Source organism: Bubalus bubalis, chromosome 10 (genome assembly GCF_019923935.1).
Source record: "Bubalus bubalis isolate 160015118507 breed Murrah chromosome 10, NDDB_SH_1, whole genome shotgun sequence".
Lineage (NCBI taxonomy): Eukaryota > Metazoa > Chordata > Mammalia > Artiodactyla > Bovidae > Bubalus > Bubalus bubalis.
The window spans coordinates 12,736,802-12,758,365 of NC_059166.1; the positions used below are offsets into that span (position 1 = coordinate 12,736,802).

General features: G+C 41.2%; 1 pseudogene; it reads right to left on the reverse strand.

The window, feature by feature from the left end:
* Positions 1–9,864: 9,864 nt before the first annotated feature.
* On the reverse strand, positions 9,865–10,114 carry LOC123327820 (annotated as a pseudogene).
* Between the last annotated feature and the right edge of the window lie 11,450 nt (positions 10,115–21,564).

Genomic DNA, 21,564 nt, shown 5'->3' on the forward strand with positions numbered 1-21,564 from the left:
ATTCTCCTTTCTCCAAATACTGTTCTGCCCTTCCATCTGCTCCCAAACCTGAACCACAGAATTGCTTTTCTTGTTAGTGAGGCAGTTGGGGGCAGAATGCCACCCTGGAGGCAGAAGAGGCTTCGTTAACACACATGATTCTGTCAGGTCAACTGACTGGCTAGTGGGCAAATACAGAAAGTCACATCCCAAGGTGTAAGGACAATGGACAGACAGGAAAAACTTTAGGTGACTGTACGCACCTGAAACTGAACCAAAGCAAAGGAAGGCTTTCCTAGCAGCTCAGCTGGTAAAGAATCCGCCTGCAATGAATCAAACCGGGAGACCCCGGTTTGATTCCTGGGTCAGGAAGATCCCCTGGAGAAGGGGTAGGCTACCCACTCCAGTATTCTTTGGCTTCCCCAGTGGCTTAGACAATAAAGAATCTACCTGCAATGCGGGAGACCTGGGTTCAGTCCCTGGGTTGGGAAGATTCCCTGGAGGAGGGCATGGCAACCCAGTTCAGTATTCTTCCCTGGAGAATTCCATGGACGGAGGAGCCTGGTGGGCTTCAGTCAACGTGGTCTCAAAGAGTTGGACACGACTGAAGCAACTAAGCACAGCAGAGCACAAAGAAAGGCACCCAGAAGAGGGAGATGGTGGGAACCAAGAGCTTGAAGCTTTCCATTTTGCCTTGACACGACCTCTCCTGCTTAGGGGATAAACCAGAGTGTCTGGCTCTGTAGACAGAGATGAGAAGAGTTAGAAAGGAGAAATACAACATTAGCAACCATAGAGCAGTGTCAGAAACAATTTCACTTAAAATGTTAAGAGAAGATGGTAAATCTGTGTTGATACAAAGTAAATATCCACAAACAGATGATCCTATCAATAATGTAGCTCAACTGTTTGTTTGTTTTTAATTTTATTTTATTTTTAAACTTTACATAACTTTATTAGTTTTGCCAAATATCAAAATGAATCCGCCACAGGTATACATGTGTTCCCCATCCTGAACCCTCCTCCCTCCTCCCTCCCCATTCCATCCCTCTGGGTCGTCCCAGTGCACCAGCCCCAAGCATCCAGTATCGTGCATCGAACCTGGACTGGCAACTCGTTTCATACATGATATTTTACATGTTTCAATGCCATTCTCCCAAATCTTCCCACCCTCTCCCTCTCTCACAGAGTCCATAAGACTGTTCTATATATCAGTGTCTCTTTTGCTGTCTCGTACACAGGGTTATTGTTACCATCTTTCTAAATTCCATATATATGCGTTAGTATACTGTATTGGTGTTTTTCTTTCTGGCTTACTTCACTCTGTATAATAGGCTCCAGTTTCATCCACCTCATTAGAACTGATTCAAATGGATTCTTTTTAATGGCTGAATAATACTCCATTGTGTATATGTACCACAGCTTTCTTATCCATTCATCTGCTGATGGACATCTAGGTTGCTTCCATGTCCTGGCTATTATAAACAGTGCTGCGATGAACATTGGGGTACACGTGTCTCTTTCCCTTCTGGTTTCCTCAGTGTGTATGCCCAGCAGTGGGATTGCTGGATCATAAGGCAGGTCTATTTCCAGTTTTTTAAGGAATCTCCACACTGTTCTCCATAGTGGCTGTACTAGTTTGCATTCCCACCAACAGTGTAAGAGGGTTCCCTTTTCTCCACACCCTCTCCAGCATTTATTACTTGTAGACTTTTGGATCGCAGCCATTCTGACTGGTTCAACTGTTTGTTTTCAGATATAAAGGCTCTTTAGAAACTGACAAGTCTCAAAGCTAGGCAAAGATATTTTTAAGAGTAGCTTTTTCACAAGACAAGATGGTCTGATAGAGGTTGAGAGACTTCAGCAGTCATATAGCTGGTTGGGCTTCCCAGGTGGTGCTTGTAGTAAAAAATACACCTGCCAATGCAGGAGGCATAAGAGATGTGGGTTTGATCCCTGGGTTGGGAAGATCTCCTGGAGAAGGAAATGGCAACCCACTCCAGTATTCTTGCCTGGAGAATCCCATGGACAGAAGGGCCTGGCGGGATGTAGTCCATGGGGTCACAAAGAGTCAGACACAAGTGGGCATTTGAACCCACACAGCTAGTGACAGAGCTATGACCCGAACACGTAGGTGCTGAGTTCAGTCCTCACCCACCGTGCCGTTCTGCCGCCTATGTCTAAGTGAGACTCTGGGGAAAAGCCTAGCACAGATCTCTTCTTTCCTCTTCTCCTGGGGTGAAAGAAACATAGTGACCTAGGATGAAAATAAAACACTATGAGAATAAGCCTTGTTGTTTAGTCTCTAAGCCATGTCTGACTCTTTGCAACCCTGTGGCTTTGCAACCCACCAGGCTCCTCTGTCCATGGGATTCTCCAGGCAAGAGAAATGGAGTGGGTTGCCATTTCCTTCTCCAGGAGAACTTCCTGACCCAGAGACCAAACTCATGTCTCCTGCATTGGCAGGTGGATTCTTTACTGCTGAGCCACCAGAAAAGTGCATATGAGAATATCTGTTGTTCACTTGCTCAGTCATGTCCAGCTCTTTGCAACCCCATGGACTGCAGCACAACAGACTTCCCTGTCCTTCACTATGCCCATTGAGTTTGCTCAAACTCATGCCCATTGAGTCAGTGGTGCCATCCAACCGTCTCATCCTCTGTCGACCCCTTCTCCTCCTGCCTTCAATCTTTCCCAGCATCAGGCTCTTTTCCAGTGAGTCAGCTCTTTGCATCAGGCAGCCAAAGTACTGGAGCTTCAGCTTCAGCATCAGTCCTTTCAATTATTCAGGACTGATTTCCTTCAGGATTGACTGATTTGATCTCCTTGCAGTCCAAGGAACTCTCAAGAGTATATTTAGACACTAATCCCCTGTGAAATAGAGATGGGCTTTGGGGGGAGGAATTGATTTCACCAGATTAATTCTCTTTTCATTTAAAGTGACATCAAGGAAAAATGAGGAAGAAGAACCGGTTCTGCAAATTCTGCAAATCTTATCTGCTCTCACCTTGAGACATGAGGTCTCAAGGTTGAAAATTCCAAGTTGGGGTCAAACAGGACAGTTTCCTGCTTTTCTGCTCTCTGAGCAGACCAACCTGGCACCTGCTACCAAAGACTCCTGTTTGCAATTTGAAAGGGAGAAATTCCCTTCAAACCACAGGAAGAGGTAGGACCCACTTGTCTCTTTGGGGATTTATTGATAGAACCTCCTGTAGTTTTTATATTAAGACTAGATCTCTTGTAATATACAATAGCTTATTGACCAAAACTTTGAGTTATGGCTTGTTGGGTTTTGAGTGGAATTTCAGGTATCTCTGAGGCTGTCATGGGGGCAGACCAGATCATGCTCTGGTAACAATCAAGCCCTGAATCTCAGTGGCTGAAAACAGCAAAGGTTTCTTTCTCACCCGTGTTTCATGTTCTAGTAGGTTGGCAGAGGGACTTTGCTTCCAGTGGTCCTTCAAATATTCACGCCCATGGAGAAGGTCACTGTGACAGTGGGGGTGGGGTGGGGGGAGGGTAAAGAGAGAACCCAGGAAATCTCACACTGAAAATCAAGTGCTCTAGAAAAGTGACATTGCTCATAGTCCACCGGCCAGATCAGTGGTGTGGCTCCACCGTTACCGAGAACAGAAAGTCCAGTCCTGCCCTGTGCCCAGAAGGCAGAGAACTGGAAATACTGGTAAGTAGTGCCAGTGACTATCACACTCCATAGATAAATAGATGCGGCCCTGGTAAATCACATCTTTTTTCCTAGTGATGTTGAGGATACAATTATCTGAAAAATGAACTATTCCAAGATGCTTGTTCATAGCTATAGTAACTAAATGAGAAGTATAGTTCAAAGTTGGGAGAAAAATGGAATTTTAATATAATCGTTAGATGTTGGTCATGAGCTTAGGGGAAAGGAAGCTCTTTTTTTGAACAGGAAGTAAAGTAGTAAGCCACATTTTTTTTTTTTTTTTTGGTGTGGAAGATGTAGTAGTATATTAGGGAGATTTTAGAGTAGTGATGGCAACTAGATTTTTCTTCTATAAATATTTTAATTTATTGGTATGGCACCTTAGAATAGCAGACTCCAAACTTCTTTGATTTCTTACTTCTATTGGCAAAACATATAACTTATTTACTTTCACATCCCTATAGGCTTCCCAGGTGGTGCAGTTGGAAAGAATCTGCCTGTCAATACAGGAGACTCAAGAGATGTGAGTTCAATCCCTGAGTCAGGAAGATCCCCTGGAGTAAGAAATGGCAATATATATTTAATTATTCCGTGGTAACTCAGATGGTAAAGAATCTGCCTGCAATGCAGAGACCAGGGTTTGATCCCTGGGTTGGGAAGAGCTCTGGGAGAGGGGAATGGTAACCCACTCCAGTATTCTTTCCTGGAGAATTCCATGGACAGAGGACCCTGGTGGCCAAAGAATCAGACACAACTGAGCAACTAAATACGTACACTATCTATTGCATATACTGAAAATCATTGACAAAATAGAAATTAAAACTAGAAATAAGCAATCTGATATTTTCTTCCTACCCCGTTAAAAACCACCTTATCTGTCCACTTTGGACACAACAGTTCTTTAGCACTTGTTGAACTGGATTCTCAGGTCAGATTAAGGCTCAGTTTTTACTGAGTGGCAATATCTGTCAAGCAAAGGGAGAACGCTATATGCTCCAGATGGCTGACATCTCTGATTAGAGTTAGGATTTTCTTGCAAGAGTTGGCTACTTGACATTCATTTTTGTGTCTTTCCTATTATCACAAGATCTCCCACCCCAGGTCTCCATTTTTAGATCATGCTAAATTACACCCCTTGACAACTCTTCCTTGACTCTTTCAAGCTGGTTTTTCCTAGGCTGTATCAAGTGGATAACGAGGAATCTACAAGCATCTGAAAGTTCACAACTGCAAGCAGTTACAGAATGGTTAGCAAATTGGATCCAGAAACTATAAATAGCATCTGTAAGATTTCATACATTGTTTCTACAATATGAAAGATGCCTGAACTTTTTGTAGTAAATGTGCTTTGACTCATCTACAACATTTCCTATCAAAACTAATTATAAGCTTAGGAATCATAAATTTGAAGGACAGAAGCTACTAGGTTTTTTGCATAATAGTTAATATCATTCAGAAAATGACTGGAGAACTTTCTGTGTTCATGGTTGGAACTACCCAAGTTTTATCTATCTTTATCATAGAAAGTGATTTTAGAAGCACTGAGTTTTCAGGGACCTTGAAAGGTTGAGGAGAGAATTTGGATCTAAAAGATGGACTTCTAGATCACTGTGACTAGTGATAATGCATTTTCTTTCCTTCTTTTACTTACTGAACTCAAGTGCGAAGATCAGGTACTCTGGTGTTTAGATGTTGTTGCATTGTAATAGGCCAGGAATTTTGTTCAAAATACAAAATAAACATATCATCTTTCCTAAGAACTGGTATTGCAATGGAAGTGTCTATTTATGTTTTAATTTCTTTTGGAAAGAGGGTTTTAATATACTGTGCAAAATAATATTGAGTCCCTTCAAATCTGGTCATGGTTTGTAGGAATTATCTAAATCAGAAATTTCCAAGAAGTCAGGGGAACAGATTCTGTGTGACAAGTGGAATTGTTTAAGAGTTTAAAGAAGTGGGAGGAAGTAAAGGTGGTAACTTTCAAAGAGATCTACAAGGCTACAACAATTAATGAAGACTTTGTATATTATATATAAACAATACGTGAATTATATATAATTATTTATTATGTATAAAATAATTTATATTTTGTGCACGTTTAACAGCCCAGCTTACACAAATAGACTGTTTCCATGGGGGATGTGATATATAAACGCAATTTATTACTTGTTCCACTGAACTTGTGGCTTCTGATCCTAATATGGTTCTTTATCAAGCACTTTGGAAAGACAAACATTTTTTTCATGTATCAAAAATGCTTAACTGATGATTGACATTGCATCTTTCCAACAGATGGTGCTATCTTACTGCCAACTATTCCAGGACAAACCCTTCAGATAAATAAAATAAATCCCTTTCTCCACTTATCAACCACTGGTTCAGGTATCTTTGCCCCATGAGCCAATCCAGTATCATAATAGCTTCAGAAAAAAGTCTCTTAAAAACTCTCTAATAATACATGTGTTTAATGTCTCAGTAATTTTCCTACATGAGCCTCTTCTCTTTATTGAAAGCCAGACATATAATGGGTGCACAACTTAGTTCTATTGACTTGGCTGTCAGTAGATTAAAGCAAGGTATTTATTAACACAGCTGGATTGTGTTGACCTATTAATAAAATGTTTCCTTGGTGGCTCAGTGGTAAAGAATCTGCCTGCCAATGGAGGAGACACAGGTTCGATCCCTGGGTTGGGAAGATCCCCTAGAGGAGGAAAGGGCAACCCACTCCAGTATTCTTGCCTGGAGCATTCCATGGACAGAGGAGCCTGGTGGACTACAGTCCATGGGGTCACAAAGAGTCTGATGTGACTTAGTGACTAAACAACAATAACAACAATTAATAAAATACCAAAGGGATTTTGAATAACTCTTCTATGTGCATCTCTGAATACTTAAAAAGATAACGTTATTGTGTGAAACTTTTTAAGAAGCAGAGGCCATATGGTGACTTCTCTAAGTCTCTTTAAGCTTCATGGTTTCTTGACATGATTTTTGAGTTGTATGAAGTCAGTTAAGGATGTTGGATGCAACATATAAATACAGATCTGGCTAACATGTCGGTCATTTGCATCTCCTTGGCCAAGTTTCTCTTAAATATTCCCACATTTAATGGAATGGGTTGAAAAGTAAATATAGGTATGACAATTGAGTTATATTAAATATTTAATAAAGTATGTCTTTATAAAGAAATTTTAGCTTAATCTCTCATTACCTTTATTAATGCTTTAACTTAGAAAAATTTCAAACATACATAAAAGTAGAAGGAATAGCATAATGAAACACCATTACCCATCATCTATCTTATTTTAATTGTATGTCCCTACCTCTAATCCTGTGTTGGTTATTTTTCTTACAGTATTATTGAGGTATAAATTCACCCACTGCACTTACACTGAATGGTAATACAGTGTTTTTTTAGTTGAGGTATTAGCTGATGTACAATATTATATAAGGGTTTCAGGTATATAATAATACTGAGTCATAGTTTTTAAAGTTATATTTCATTTGCAGTCATCATACACTATTGGCTATGATCCCTGTGCTGTTTATAATATATCCTTGTAGCTTGTTGATTTTATGCACAGCAGTTTGTACCTCTTAATCCCCATCCCTGCATTGTCCCTCACCCTTCTCTTGCCCTGCTGGTAACCACTGGTTTGTTCTCTATATCTCTGAGTCTGTTTCTTTTTTGTGATATTCATTAGATTTTTTTAGAGATTCCACATATAACTGATATCACATAGTGTTTGTCTTTCTCTGTCTGATTACACATAACACCCTCCAAGTCCATCTATGTTGCAAATGGCAAAATTTCCTTATTTTTTAGGGCTGAATAGTATTCCAGGAAATGGCAAGCCACTCCAGTATTCTTGCCTGGAGAATTCCAGGGACGGGGGAGCCTGGTGGGCTGCCGTCTCTGGGGTCACACAGAGTCGGACATGACTGAAGCGACTTAGCAGCAGCAGCAGTATTCCAGTACATCTATATCTTCATATCAAATCTTTATCCATTCACCTACTGGTGGACACTTAGGTGGCTTCCATTTCTTGGCTGTTGTAAATAGTGCTGCTATGTACACTGGGGTGCACGTATCTTTTAGAATTTTTAGAATGTTTCCATTTTCTCTGGATATATAACCTGGAGTGGAATTGCTGGATCATATGGTAATTCTACTTTTAGTTTTTTGAGGAATCACCATACTGTTCTCCACAGTGACTATACCAATTCACTTTCTTACCAACAGTATATAAAGGTTCCTTTTCTCCACATCCTCTCTAACATTTGTTATCTGTGGTCTTTTTGACGATAGTCATTCTGACAAATGTGAAGTGATAACTCATTTGATTTTCATTTCTCTGATGATTAGTGACATGAAGCATCTTTCCATGTGCCTGCTGGAAATGTAATATATCCATGCAATGAAAGGCAATTCAGTAATAAAGGACTAAACTACTGTTACCTGGTATAGGGGGACTTCCTTGATGACTCAGTGGTAAAATATCCGACTGCCAATGCAGGAAACTCAGGTTTGATCCCTGACTCGGGAAGATCCCCTGGAGAAGGAAATGGCAACCCACTCCAGTATTCTTATCTGGGAACTCCAATGGACAGAGGAGCCTGGCAAGCTACAATCCACTGGGTCACAAAGAGTCGGACACAACTTAGTGACTAGAAAACAACACATGCTATAGCACTGAGGAACATTATATCTAAAAATGTTATGCTAAGTTAAAAAGGTAAGGTGCAAAAGGCTATGTACTGTATGAGTCCACTTATATAAAATGTTTAGAAAAGGAAAATCTATAGGTTTGACAGTTAGCGGTTACCTGAGACTGAGTGTGGGAGTGGGGTTTGACTGTAAACAGGCACCAGGGAACTTGTTAGAGTGATGGAAATGTTCTAAAACTAGATTGTGGTGATGATTTCACAACCCGATACATTCAGTTAAAGCTATCGTATTACAGCACAATGTAAGTGCACATTTGCCTTCCAGGGGTGGCTTTTATGGAGGTTAGAAGTCTAAGATCAAGGTGTTGGCAGGGTTGGCTTGTAGACATCCATCTTCTCCCTGTCTTCACATGATTTTTCCTCTCTACGTGTGTTCTAAGCTCTTCTAATAAGTAGTCATTCTGAATAAGGGTCCACCCTTCTGTTGTTGTTCAGTAGCTAACTTGTGTCCAACTCGTTGTCACCCCATGGACTGCAACATGCAAGGCTTCTCTGTCCTTCACTGTCTCCCTGAGTTTACTCAAACTCATGTCCATTGAGTCAGTGATGCCATTCAACCATCTCATCCTCTGTCGCTCCCTTCTCCTCCTGCCCTCAATCGTTCCCAGCGTCAGGGTCTTTTCCAATGAGTCGGCTCTTCGCATCAGGTGGCCAAAGTATTGGAGCTTCAGCTTCTAGCATCTGTCCTTCCAGTGAATATTCAGAGTTGATTTCATTTGGATTGGCTGGTTTGATTTCCTTGCTGTCTGAGGGACTATCAAGAGTCTTCTCCAGCACTACTCATTTTAACTTAATTATCTCTTGAAAGGCCTTGTCTCCAAATATGGTCACATTCTGAGGTATTGGTGGTTAGGATTTCATCTTATAAAAAAATTTTTTTCCAGTCCAAAACAAGACAAACTCAATTTACTTCAGTTTGTAATAATCACAAGATTATAGTAGTCTCACCAGTGATGATTGGTTTGCAGCAAAAAGTGGGTTAAGAAAAACAAAAGCCCTATTTTTCTTAGTTGGTACATTTATTAAAAATATAGACTAATGATTTTGTGCTTAAATGACACGGTTGTGCACTGGCTGCCATAAAACATAACTAATGGAAAGGAACTCTTCAACAGATATACTCCAGACAGAAGTGAAAAAGCACACAGAAATGACTCACAAGACAGTGCCATTGCAGATATCATTCCATTATAATTAATACTTGCTAGAAAATGGAGTTTGACATCATGTACAATTGCACCAACTTTCATAGAGGCTGAATATCACAGCCATGATGGAGTACCATGACCATAAAATGACTGTTGACACTTCCCAAATTGTTTTATCTTTTAGTTATAAAGTTCAGTTACCAGAGCCAAACTTGTTCTTAACAAATATAATTTTTTCATCTATTCAAAGAGTCTCTTACATCCTTCTGGGCCCATTCATTCACAGACAGGAGCAGAAACTGTAACTAGGCTCTTCGCATCATGCATTTACCCATGATGCCCACTCTTCACACGCTGTCCAATAACAGGAGTGACCTGCAGCAGGGCCACACAGATGAGGAATTTGCATCTGGAGGAGATCACATCCTTGCACATCTTTCATTTCATCTCCTCGGGGTCCAGCTTGGGTGAAAGGCCCTCCATCCGGAACATTCCAGCTCTGCTGCACGGCTTCCGGCAGACCCCCTCTGTTCTCAGCGGCCTCCTTAGCATGTGAATTTTGGAAGGACATAATTCAGTCCATAACAATGATTAGAAAGGAAGAAACACAACTCCTGTTATCCATGGGTGACATGATTGTTTACACAGCAGATAAAGGCTCTATGGTTAAACTATTAGCATTAATGTATGAATTTATTTAAGCTGCTGGATACAAAGTCTATGTATAAAAATCATTGTATTTCTATAAAATAGCAAAAAAGAGTATAGACATTAAAAATATGATTTATTAGTATCAAGACCACCAAATTCATGATAACAAATCTGATAAATGATGCACAAAAACCTTTTTACCTAAAAAAAAATGTAACTACAAAATGCTGTTTAGAAAATTGGAGGCAATGAAAGAAGATGTAACTGTATCACATAAATGATTCAATATAGCAGAAATATCAATTCTCCCTAGTAGATTTGTAGGTCAAATAAAATTCCAATTAAAAAAATCACTGCACATTTCATTTTGTGGACTTTGAGTTGATCTTTAAATGTATATAAAAATTCAAAGGGTGAAAAATAGCCAAGACCATAGTGAAGAACAAATTTGACAAACTTACGTTACTAGATATCACGACTGTAAAGCTGTAGTACTTAGCACTGCATCAAGGGTCCCCAAGACCATCCTGAGGTTTGAAAATTTTTAGGGGACGCACACATGACTCAGCATGGGTATGGTTTATTACAGTGAAAAGATATAAACAAAATCAGATGTGGGAAAAAGCACATGAGATGAAGTTTAGAGGAAGTCTGGGCAAGCTTCCAGAAGTCTTCTCCTAGTGGAGTCATGTTTAAGTCCCCCAGCAAAGGATGACAACACGTGTGAGATGTCGTCTTGCACAGAAGCCTTCAAAGATCCACTGCCCAGGGTTTTATTAGGGGCTTGTCATGTATGCATATTCTGCCAAGTATACACCCAAGTTCCAAACACCTAGAAGGGTTCAGCATAAGCCATATCGTTTGAAGACTTCCCTGGTGGTCCAGGGGCTTATAATCTACCTTCCAATGCAGGGCATGGGGGTTCGATTCCTGATCGGGGAACTAAGATCCCACATACAGTGGGGCAACTAAGCCTGTGTGCTGCGGCTACTGAGCCCATGCTCCACAGCTAGAGACAGGCCCGTGAACCACAGCAAAAGATCCTGTGAGCCACATGCAGGATCAGATGCAGCCAAGCAAACAGACAAAGATAACAAAAAATCATACTGTTGTACAAACATTTTTGACACAGTGAGGCACTCCTCAGTTCTGGGAGTGATAGGAACTCCCCAAATCTAAGTTCCCACACTCCAGCCAACGACCAACCTTATATGCTGGCCTCTCAAAAAATAGCATCCTCAGGCCTGCTTTGTTAAATCTTTTCTGAACAGGTGCAAAGATGAGTAAATAGAACAATAGAATGGGAAAGGAAGTCCAGAAATAGATCTACACACACACCCGATACATGACAAAGGTGTCACTGTGATATAGTAAGGAAAAGAAGGAATTTTTAGTAAATGATGCTGGATCATTTGGTTATCTAAATGGAAAAAAGGTAGATTTGGACTTCTTCTTTATGTGTTATCCAAATATCAATTCCAGACAGGTCAAAATGATAATGCTTATAGAAGACAACTTGAAAAATGTCATCAGGAGCTTATAGGCAAAGTGTTCTTGAAAATTCCTCCAAAGCGGTAACCAAAAAGAAAAGGATAGATACGTTGGACATGATTAAAATTCGAAACTTTGTTTCACCAAAATCTAGCAATGAGTAAAAAACATAAGCCATGAAGTGAGAGGAAAGCATAATAAATATTGTAATTTACAAAGATCTTGAATGCAGAATATATAAGGAATCCCACAAATCAAAACAAACAATTTAAAAAAATGGATAAAGGACTTAACCAGATAGCCTCTTCATAAAAAAGTATATCCACATAGCCAAAAAAGGAATACATATCGGGCTTCCCTAGTGGCACAAAAGAATCTGCCTGCAATACAGGAGACCCAGTTTCGATCCTGGGTTGGGAAGATAACCAGGAGAAGGAAATGGCTACCCACTCCAGTATTCTTGTCTGGAGAATTCCACGGACAGAGGAGCCTGGTGGCCTACAGTCCATGGGATTGCAAAGAGTCGGACACGACTGTGTGACTTTCACTCACTCACTCATATAGGCAATAAACACATGAAAAGGTTATTACATGAGCTTCCAATTGTTGCTGTAACAAGCTGCCACAAGCTTAGTGAGCATTCACTCTAAAACACTCAACAAACTCTCAAGGCTTGTGAACTTTCCTACATGTATGCTATACTTCAGTGAAATAAAGTTAACTTATTAAATAAGTACAGAAACAGGTATGAAGTCTTTCTGAGAAATCTATGCCTGGCTCCTTAGAATAAATCCAACAGAAATGTGTACCAATACTCATCAAGAGACATGTGCTAGAATCCACAGAGTAGCACTATTCAGAATAGCTCCAAACTGGAGCCATCCAAATGTCCAGCAGCAGTAGAATAAATAAACTGTAATAATAAAGTAAATATTATTTATTTATAACTACAGCAATGAGAATGAAGGAACTACTATTATTACTCCATGTAACTACATGACTGAATCTCTCAAATGTAACACAGAGCAGTGCAGAGTACATATTGTCTGATTCCACTACACAAAGCTCAGAGTTAGGCAAAATTACTGTATGGCGTTAGAAGCCAGAATAGCGGTCCTTTTGGGGATGGTAATGGACAGGAGAGGGCATGGGAAGTTTTGGCAGTGTTGATGATGCTCTAGATCTTGATCTAGGGCTGGTTACACACAGGTATTCATTCTAAAACATGCAACAAGCTCTCATGGCTTATGAACTTTCTTACAGGCATGCTATACTTCAGTGAAATGAAATGAACTTACAAAATAAGTAAATGCATGGAGTGTTTTGGGGGAGGCTTCCCTGGTGGCTCAGGTGGTAAAGAATCCGTCTGCAATGCAAGACACCTGGGTTCGATTCCTGGGTGGGGACGATTCTGTGGAAAAGGAAATGGCAACCCACTCCAGTATTCTTGCCTGGGAAATCTCATGGACAGAGGAGCCTGGTGGTCTACTGTTCATGGGGTCGAAAAGAGTCAGACACAACTGAGCAACTAACACTTCGACTTTGGAGTCTTTTTGAGAAATCTTTGAAGGGGAAGCAAGTCATTATCTTGTGACCTTTTCCCTTTCCCACCCAACCCTGTAGTTTTTCACTTGAAGAAAATAATTGTTTCCTTTTCAGGGTCCTCACACTCTCCAGCTAAAGGCTGGTTCCAATTTTAAGTTAGCAGAGTAGCTGGAAAGTTGAGAAAATCCTTTCCGGAAATGGGTCCTAAATTGTTTGAATGTGTTTCACGGGTTACAAAAACAGGCTTGGTGGGATTTTCAGCCTCAGCATTTAATCTGCTGCCAACTGCACCTGACAGAGACACTCCGGTGACACATCATTTCAGGTTGTGACAATGAGATTAAGGTGAGTTTGGACGTTCAGACACAGAGGGGATCAGTTAGTGGTAAACCAGTTTCTCTCTGTTTTGTCTTTTCAATAATGCAGGTATTCTCAGATGCAGATGGCTTTCAACCGTCTGCATGACTGAAGATGTGCTCCAAATATAAGACTCCACAAGTTCTTGAATGTTTCTTTTTAACTCCCTGAAATTGCTTGTTTACTTGTTTATACACTTGCTTAAGGAACTTCCCTGTGGTCTAGTAGTTAAGAATCCACCTTGCAATGCAGGGGATGTGGGTTCGATCCCTGGTCAGGAAATGAAGATGCCATGTACCATGGAACAAATAAGCCGGCATACCCCAGCTACTAAACCCATGTGCTCTGGAGCCCCCACGTCACAACTAGAGTCTGAGCACTGCAGGAAAAGACACTGCATGACACAACGAAAATCCCACATGCTGCAACTAAGACCCAACACAGCCAAGTAAACAGAGAAGAACTTGCTCTAAAAAGCCTGTAGTGAAAGATGGCTTCCCCAGTGGCTTGCCGGTAAAGAATATGCCTGCCAATGCAGGAGATGATGGTTAGATCCCTGGATTGGGAAGTTCCCCTGGATGAGGAAATGGCAACCCACTCCAGTATTTTTGTCTGGAGAATCCCATGGACATAGGAGACTGGGGGGTTACAGTTCACAGAGTTGCAAACAGTCAGACACAACTGAGTGGCTGAGCATGCATGTAGTGAAAGACCGAAAAGGAAGACTACGTTTCTTTCCTTAGGAATCGCAGAGTCTCGTTTGAGGGAGTCCTTAAGGATCATTCAGTCAATCATGTATTCAGAGAGTTGAGGGGACCATATGGCAAATCTTTGTTTCCATAAAGAAGAACTTCCTCTCTAGTTTCTCAGAAGGAACCTGCTCTTCCATCATCTGCCTGCACTTGATGACTTATCTGCTTGATGAGGCTGGACGAGAACTCGGAGTCCTGAGTGCCTTGGTACCCTGTCTCTCTCAGAGCCGTGGGTCCTGAAGCTGTTGGCGTTGTCTCTCATCTGATGGAGCCCTTCCTTAAGATGGTGCTGGCTCTGCAGAGGGTGGGCTTGTGGGAGTATAAGCTGAACTCCTGGCCATAGGCACCAGGAAGTTGATTGTGGTTATGGGTCCAGGCTGTTTCCTTCAATATGCTTTCGTCAGTAATAAATCTGGCTTCCCTGGTGGCTCAGATGGTAAAGAATCCACCTGCAATGCAGGAGACCAGAGTTTGATCCCTGGGTTTGGAAGATCCCCTGGAAGGGCACGGCTACACCCTTCAGTATTCTTGCCTGGAGAATCCCGTGGATCCTGGAACCCGGCAGTCTATAGTCCATGGGGTCACAAAGAGTCGGACATGACTGAGCTATTAACACACACACAGTAATTAATCTTATAATTTGATCGTTTTTCTCTCTGACTGTCTCTTTCCTGATTGGGCTCATTCTACCTTGATTTCAAATGTGAACACACATTTCTTGGTGTGTTCAGGCTGCTATAATGAAATAGCAAACTGGGTAGCTTATAAAGAACAGGAATTTATTTTTTACAGTTTTGGAGGCTGGGAAGTCCAAGGTCAAGTGTCCAGTAGATTTGATGTCTGGTAAGGGTTGTCCTGTCACATGGTGCAAAGGGCAAGGCAATTTTCGGGGTTCTCTGTAAAACAGCACTAATTCCCCTCATGGGGGCTCTGCCTGCAGGACCTAATCAACCTCCCAAAGCTCCCCCTTCCAAATACCTAACCCTAACCATCACATTGGGAGCTAGAATTTAATACATGAGTTTTGGAAAACACAAACATTCAGTCTGTAGCATCACACAGCATCCAGGAGTGTGCTGTTCTTCCTGCGAGGCTCAGAAACCAGGGCCCTATGGCCCTGAACAGTTGAACAGATTAGATTGTTAGACTAAAAAGAAAGCTTTGCTAAGTTTTAAGGAGAGATCAGAAAAGGAATGCAAGAAATATGCAAAAGAGATACTGTATGATATCACTTATTTTTGTGATCTTGTGCTCTGTTGCTTGGTCATATCTGATTCTTTGTGACCCCGTGGACTGTAGCCCACCAGGCTCCTCTGTCCATGAATTTTCCAAGCAAGAATTCTGGAGTGGGGTGCATTTCCTACTCCAGGGAGTCTTCCTGACCCAGGGATTGAACCCGCAAATCTTGCGTCTCCTGCATTGGCAGGTGGACTCTTTACCGTTAGTGCCACCTGGGAAGCTGATGTCACTTATACGTGTAATCTAAAAATAAAACAAATTAATGAATACTTAAAGAAGAAGCAGACGCACAGATATAGAGAACAGACTATGGTTATCAGGGAGGACGGGCAGTAAAGGAGTTGAGGGATGGAAGGTATGAACTACCAAGTATAAGGTTATAAGGATGTATCATACAACATAGGGACTAATGCCAATGATCTGTAATAACTGTAAATGAAGTGTAACCTTTCAGACTGAAAAAAATTAAAAAAAGAAACATATAAAAAAGCACAAAAATAATAGTTAAATAATGAAAGCTAGGTAAATGCTTGTATCAGGAACTGGGATGCCTCAAGTCTCTTTCCTTGAGATTGGTTCCTTAGTAGTTCTGCTGCTCCAAAAGTCAACAAGGAAAATGATGTTGTTATTTTTCTGATTATATAGATAATACTAATACAGAAACAAGAACAGTGTTCTAGCAACAGAACAGTGTACAGAAGAAAGTTGAAAATCCCCTAAAATTCCTTCAGTAGAATGCCCACTCAATGTCTTGGGAAACATTCTTCAGAGAACGGGGCTTCCCAGGAGGCACCAGTGGTAAAGAATCTGCCTGCAATGCAAGAGACATTGGTTCGATCCCTGGGTCAGAAAGATCCCTTGGAGATGGAAATAGCAACCCTCTCCAGTATTCTTGCTGGAAAATTCCATGGATAGAGGAACCTGGTGGGCTACAGTCCATGGGGCTGCTAAGAGTCGGACACAACTGAGCACACACACACTTCAGAGAAAGGCCCCCAGGGAGTCTTTTGGAGTCCTGGGAATGTCCTAGAATTTTATGTGGTTGGTGTAGTCACATGGGTGTATACAAATTAAAAATTCATCAACCTGTATGAGATTTGTGCACTTAGCTGTATATATATTTTATATATCAATTTTAAACCTTTCCACATATTTTTCTCTGTAAATTTAGTAAAAGCACAAAGTCAAGAAACACCTGGAGTAACAGGCAAATTTGGCCTTGGAGTATGGAATGAAGCAGGGCAAAGGCTAATAGAGTTTTGCCAAGAGAATGCACTGGTCATAGCAAACACCCTCTTCCAACAACACAAGAGAAGACTCTACACATGGACATCACCAGATGGTCAACACCGAAATCAGATTGATTATATTCTTTGCAGCCAAAGATGGAGAAGCTCTATACAGTCAGCAAAAACAAGACCAGGAGCTGACTGTGGCTCAGATCATGAACTCCTTGTTGCCAAATTCAGACTTAAATTGAAGAAAGTAGGGAAAACCACTAGACCATTCAAGTATGACCTAAATCAAATCCCTTATGATTATACAGTGGAAGTGAGAAATAGATTTAAGGGCCTAGATCTAATAGATAGAGTGCCTGATGAACTACGGAATGAGGTTCGTGACATTGTACAGGAGACAGGGATCAAGACCATCCCCACGGAAAAGAAATGCAAAAAAGCAAAATGGCCGTCTGAGCAGGCCTTACAAATACCTGTGAAAAGAAGAGAAATGAAAAGCAAAGGAGAAAAGGAAAGATATACCTATTTGAATGCAGAGTTCCAAAGAATAGCAGGGAGAGATAAGAAAGCCTTCCTCAGTGATCAATGCAAAGAAATAGAGGAAAACAATAGAATGGGAAAGACTAGGGATCTCTTCAAGAAAATTAGAGATACCAAGGGAACATTTCAGGCAAAGATGGGCTTGATAAAGGACAGAAATGGTATGGACCTAACAGAAGAAGAAGAGGTGGCAAGAATACACAGAAGCACCGTACAAAAAAGATCTTCACGACCCAGATAATCATGATGGTGTGATCATTCACCTAGAGCCAGACATCCTGGAATGTGAAGTCAAGAGGGCCTTAGAAAGCATCACTGTGAACAAAGCTAGTGGAGGTGATGGAATTCCAGGTGAGCTATTCCAAGGCGATTAGTGTACACCAGTGGTGGATTCTGTGAGTATAGTTTCAGAGGCGATACCCCTCGTCCAAGGTAAGGAGCAATGGCTGCGCTTTGCTGGAGCAGCCGTGAAGAGATACCCCATGCCCAAGGTAAGAGAAACCCAAGTAAGACAGTAGGTGTTGCAAGAGGGCATCAGAGGGCAAACACACTGAAACTATACTCACAGAGTCCACCACTGGTGTACACTAATCGCCAGTCCAGGTTCGATGCATGATACAGGATGCTGGTGCCATGGGATGACCCAGAAGGATGGTATTGGGAAGGAGGTGGGAGTGGGGTTCAGGATGGGGAACACGTGTACAACCAGTCCATTCTAAAGGAGATCAGTCCTGGGTGTTCATTGGAAGGACTGATGCTAAAGCTGAAACTCCAATACTTTGGCCACCTCATGCGCAGAGTTGGCTCATTGGAAAAGACCCTGATGCTGGGAGGGATTGGGGGCAGGAGGAGAAGGGGACGCCAGAGGATGAGACGGCTGGATGGCATCACTGACTCGATGGACATGAGTTTGAGTGAACTCCGGGAGTTGGTGATGGACAGGGAGGCCTGGTGTGCTGCGATTCATGGGGTAGCAAAGAGTCGGAAATGACTGAGCGACTGAACTGAACTGAACTGATGCTGCTTTGTCAAGTCATTCCTGAAAGGATCATAAAAATTCTTTCCATAGAAATATATTTTCTTACACATCTTTGTCTCAGACAAGGAATGTTTGGTGCTATAGTTTAGAAACTTATGAAAGCTGGTTTAAGAAAATAGAGGCTTTAGGGAAAGAAAATAATAGGCCTTCTCACAGCATCCCAGATAAATTATGAATCTTATTTAAAAATTTTTTGATTATCTTTAAGCCAATTTTCTGAGCCTTTTCTCATTTTCTTACTTGCTATTAGTTTGGGAATCTTAGAATTTTATTGCAACTTCAGAGGAGTGTCATGATTTCTATCAGACAGTTTTCTTGATGAAAGGTCATTTAATGAGGTCTAGTTGAATCCATGGAATCCACTGTGTTTGATTTTGTGCCACTCAATGTAGCTATGTTCACAAAGCAGAAAAATAAATGTCAGCGACAGTAACCTGAATCTTATCAACAAATTAGAATCATAGGCTTAACTCTGTGGGCAAATGGCAGAAAGAGCTTTTGTTGTTATGTTTGAAATTCATTCAGTGGATTATTTTTTGGTTGAGAATCTAGTAGGTGCAACATTGTATAGGATGCTGGAGATGCAATGATGAACATGATGTTTATACTGGATCTCAGTGAACACAGACTTCAGTGTAAAGGCGAGTATAGACTGCTCCTTTCAAAACAAGTTCCTGAGATGGGTATTTCCTGATTCCCTGATTGCCCACAGATGAGAACTGCCCGAGGGGAATCTCACAGGAGGTAACGATGGATGCCCAAAATGAAGGAAGTGCGTAGAGTTCAAAAGATCAAAGGAAAGCACAGGTCTATAAACCCAGAGAGGAATTTGGAGGTTGGTTAAAAAGGTGAAGCAATTCAGCAGAAGATAAGGAGGTCAGGTTTTGAAGTCAGGAATGTGAGACCTGGGCAACAGAGATGAATTCAGGGTAGAAGGGGATGAGAGATAAATGTCCTGAAAGAGAATGAAGAAGGATAAAACGAAGCACTGGTAAGTGCTGGCATCAGAGGCTTGATATTAAGGTTGAGTTCTCGTGGTTAGATGGCCAGGGAACAATAATGAACAGACACTCAAGATGAAAAAATATAAATGCAGGAAATGTGATATAATTCTGAAATTCACAGAACCCACAAGAACAGCAAACCCAGACAGACTGCACTTGGTTCTGTTTGAAGTACCGTCTTCACGGAAAAGAAGATACAAGCTTTAATTACCTGGTAGAGGATGCATAAGCAAAGTTACTTATCTAACCTTCTCCTCTCCCCCTACCCCTAAGAACAGATTACATCTTCTGGTATTTTCTTAGATTCCTATTCCAGTCCACTTAGATTACATGTTGAACAGAAAAAACAGCAAGGAACTTAAGTCTTTTCATTAACAGAATATAAATTCTCCTAAAGATGGATTAAAGCACACAACATAAAATACAACAAAATATTACCAGTTGGCTCTTGGTGGGTGGTCTGGCTTGTTGATTGTCCTAGATGAAGCCTCTTACTGTCAAACTGGAAAAATGAAAGAACTAAACAAGAAATATGGCCCAAGATAAGATAATACTGATCATTAAGAATGAGAAAGGGCATTTGAAGAAATAAAACACAAATTAATTGAATGTGAATTGTGCGCGTGCTTAGTCGCTCAGTCATGCCTGACTCTTTGTGGCCCCGTGAACTGCATGTAGCCTGCGAGGCTCCTCTGTCCATGGGGATTCTCCAGGCAAGAATACTGGAGTGGGTTTCCATGCCCTCCTACAAGGGATCTTCCCAACCCAGGGATCGAACCTGAGTCTCCTGCATTGCAGTTGGATTCTTTACCATCTGAGCCACCAGGGAAGCTGAATGTGAATGTTCTTATTTGATATAATGGCTAATGGACTCACCTCTACTAACCCCTGACCTGACATCTAAGCCACATACTTAGCATGAAAGAAATGCTAATTAGCTCTGTGGAGTTTGATCCCAGTGGAAATTCTATTGTTTCTCAGAATAAGTAGATTTATCTTGGCTTCCACTATTCAAGGAAATGCTTTGATTGCTGTCTTTTTTCCAGCCAAGGGCACAGAAAGACTTCCAGTGTAGGAAGCAAGCTGTGTGTGTGTGTGTGTGTGTGTGTGTGTGTCTGTTGGAGACTTGGACAGTTATTAGGAATTTTCAATTCAGAATTGACGTGGGAAGATGGAAGAAATATTATGATGAGAAAAGTGACTACAACCCAGAAGTTTGGTTCCTCTAACCTGCTGAATCAGAGCCAGCAGTGAAGTTTTAACTGTGTTGTTTTCTCTTCCATATACAAAATACACGTATTTTAATTAAATTTCTCATTCACAATAGCTTATCAGAGGGAGAGAGAGATAGAACAAGAGTGGGAGAGACAGAAGCTTCTCTTGTACTTTTGTTTGCTGTGAATATAATTTTGATGTTATTAAATATGGACACTTCCTAATACTTGCTTTTTAATTAATTTGTTTTCACTATGTATTTGTGTGTGTGTGTGTGTGTGTGTGTGTGCTCAGTCACTCAGTTGTGTGATTCCATAGACTGTAGCCTGCCAAGCTCCTCTGTCCATGGGATTTTCCAGGCAAGGATATTGAAGTGGATTGACATTTCCTCCTCCAGGGGACCTTCCCAGCTCATGGATCAAACTGGTATCTCTTGCATTGGCAGTTGGATTCTTTACCCCTGAGCCTCCTGGGAAGCCCACATATATATATGTGTATATGTGTGAGAGTGTGTGTGTGTGTATAGCAGTTGGCCATATCCAATGTTTTAGGTACATAAGAATGATCTCATGACCATTGGATAAGTATGTACTCAAAACATAAAAAAAATAAAGATCTCATTCTATTCCCTGGAAAGTGCTGGCAAGATCACTGGAGGCTGGCATGTACTTGCCTCTCATAAAGTGCTTGAAAAACCCGTGGTCATGAAATATGAATGGGAAAAACCCCATTTGTGGGAAGGAAAAAGAAAAAGGAGATGGAGGACGAGAAGGGAGAATAAGAGCAGGAAGAGAAAGCAGTAGAAGTAGGCCAGGAAAAGAAGGAAGGAAGGAAGAAGAGGAAAGAAAGAAGAAAAGAAATAAATCACCAGTTCCCACTACTTTAAGTATTAGTAGTTGTTGCCAAATTCCTGGCATAGGCAGGCTGGCTCCACATTTTTCAGCTAGTACCTTGGC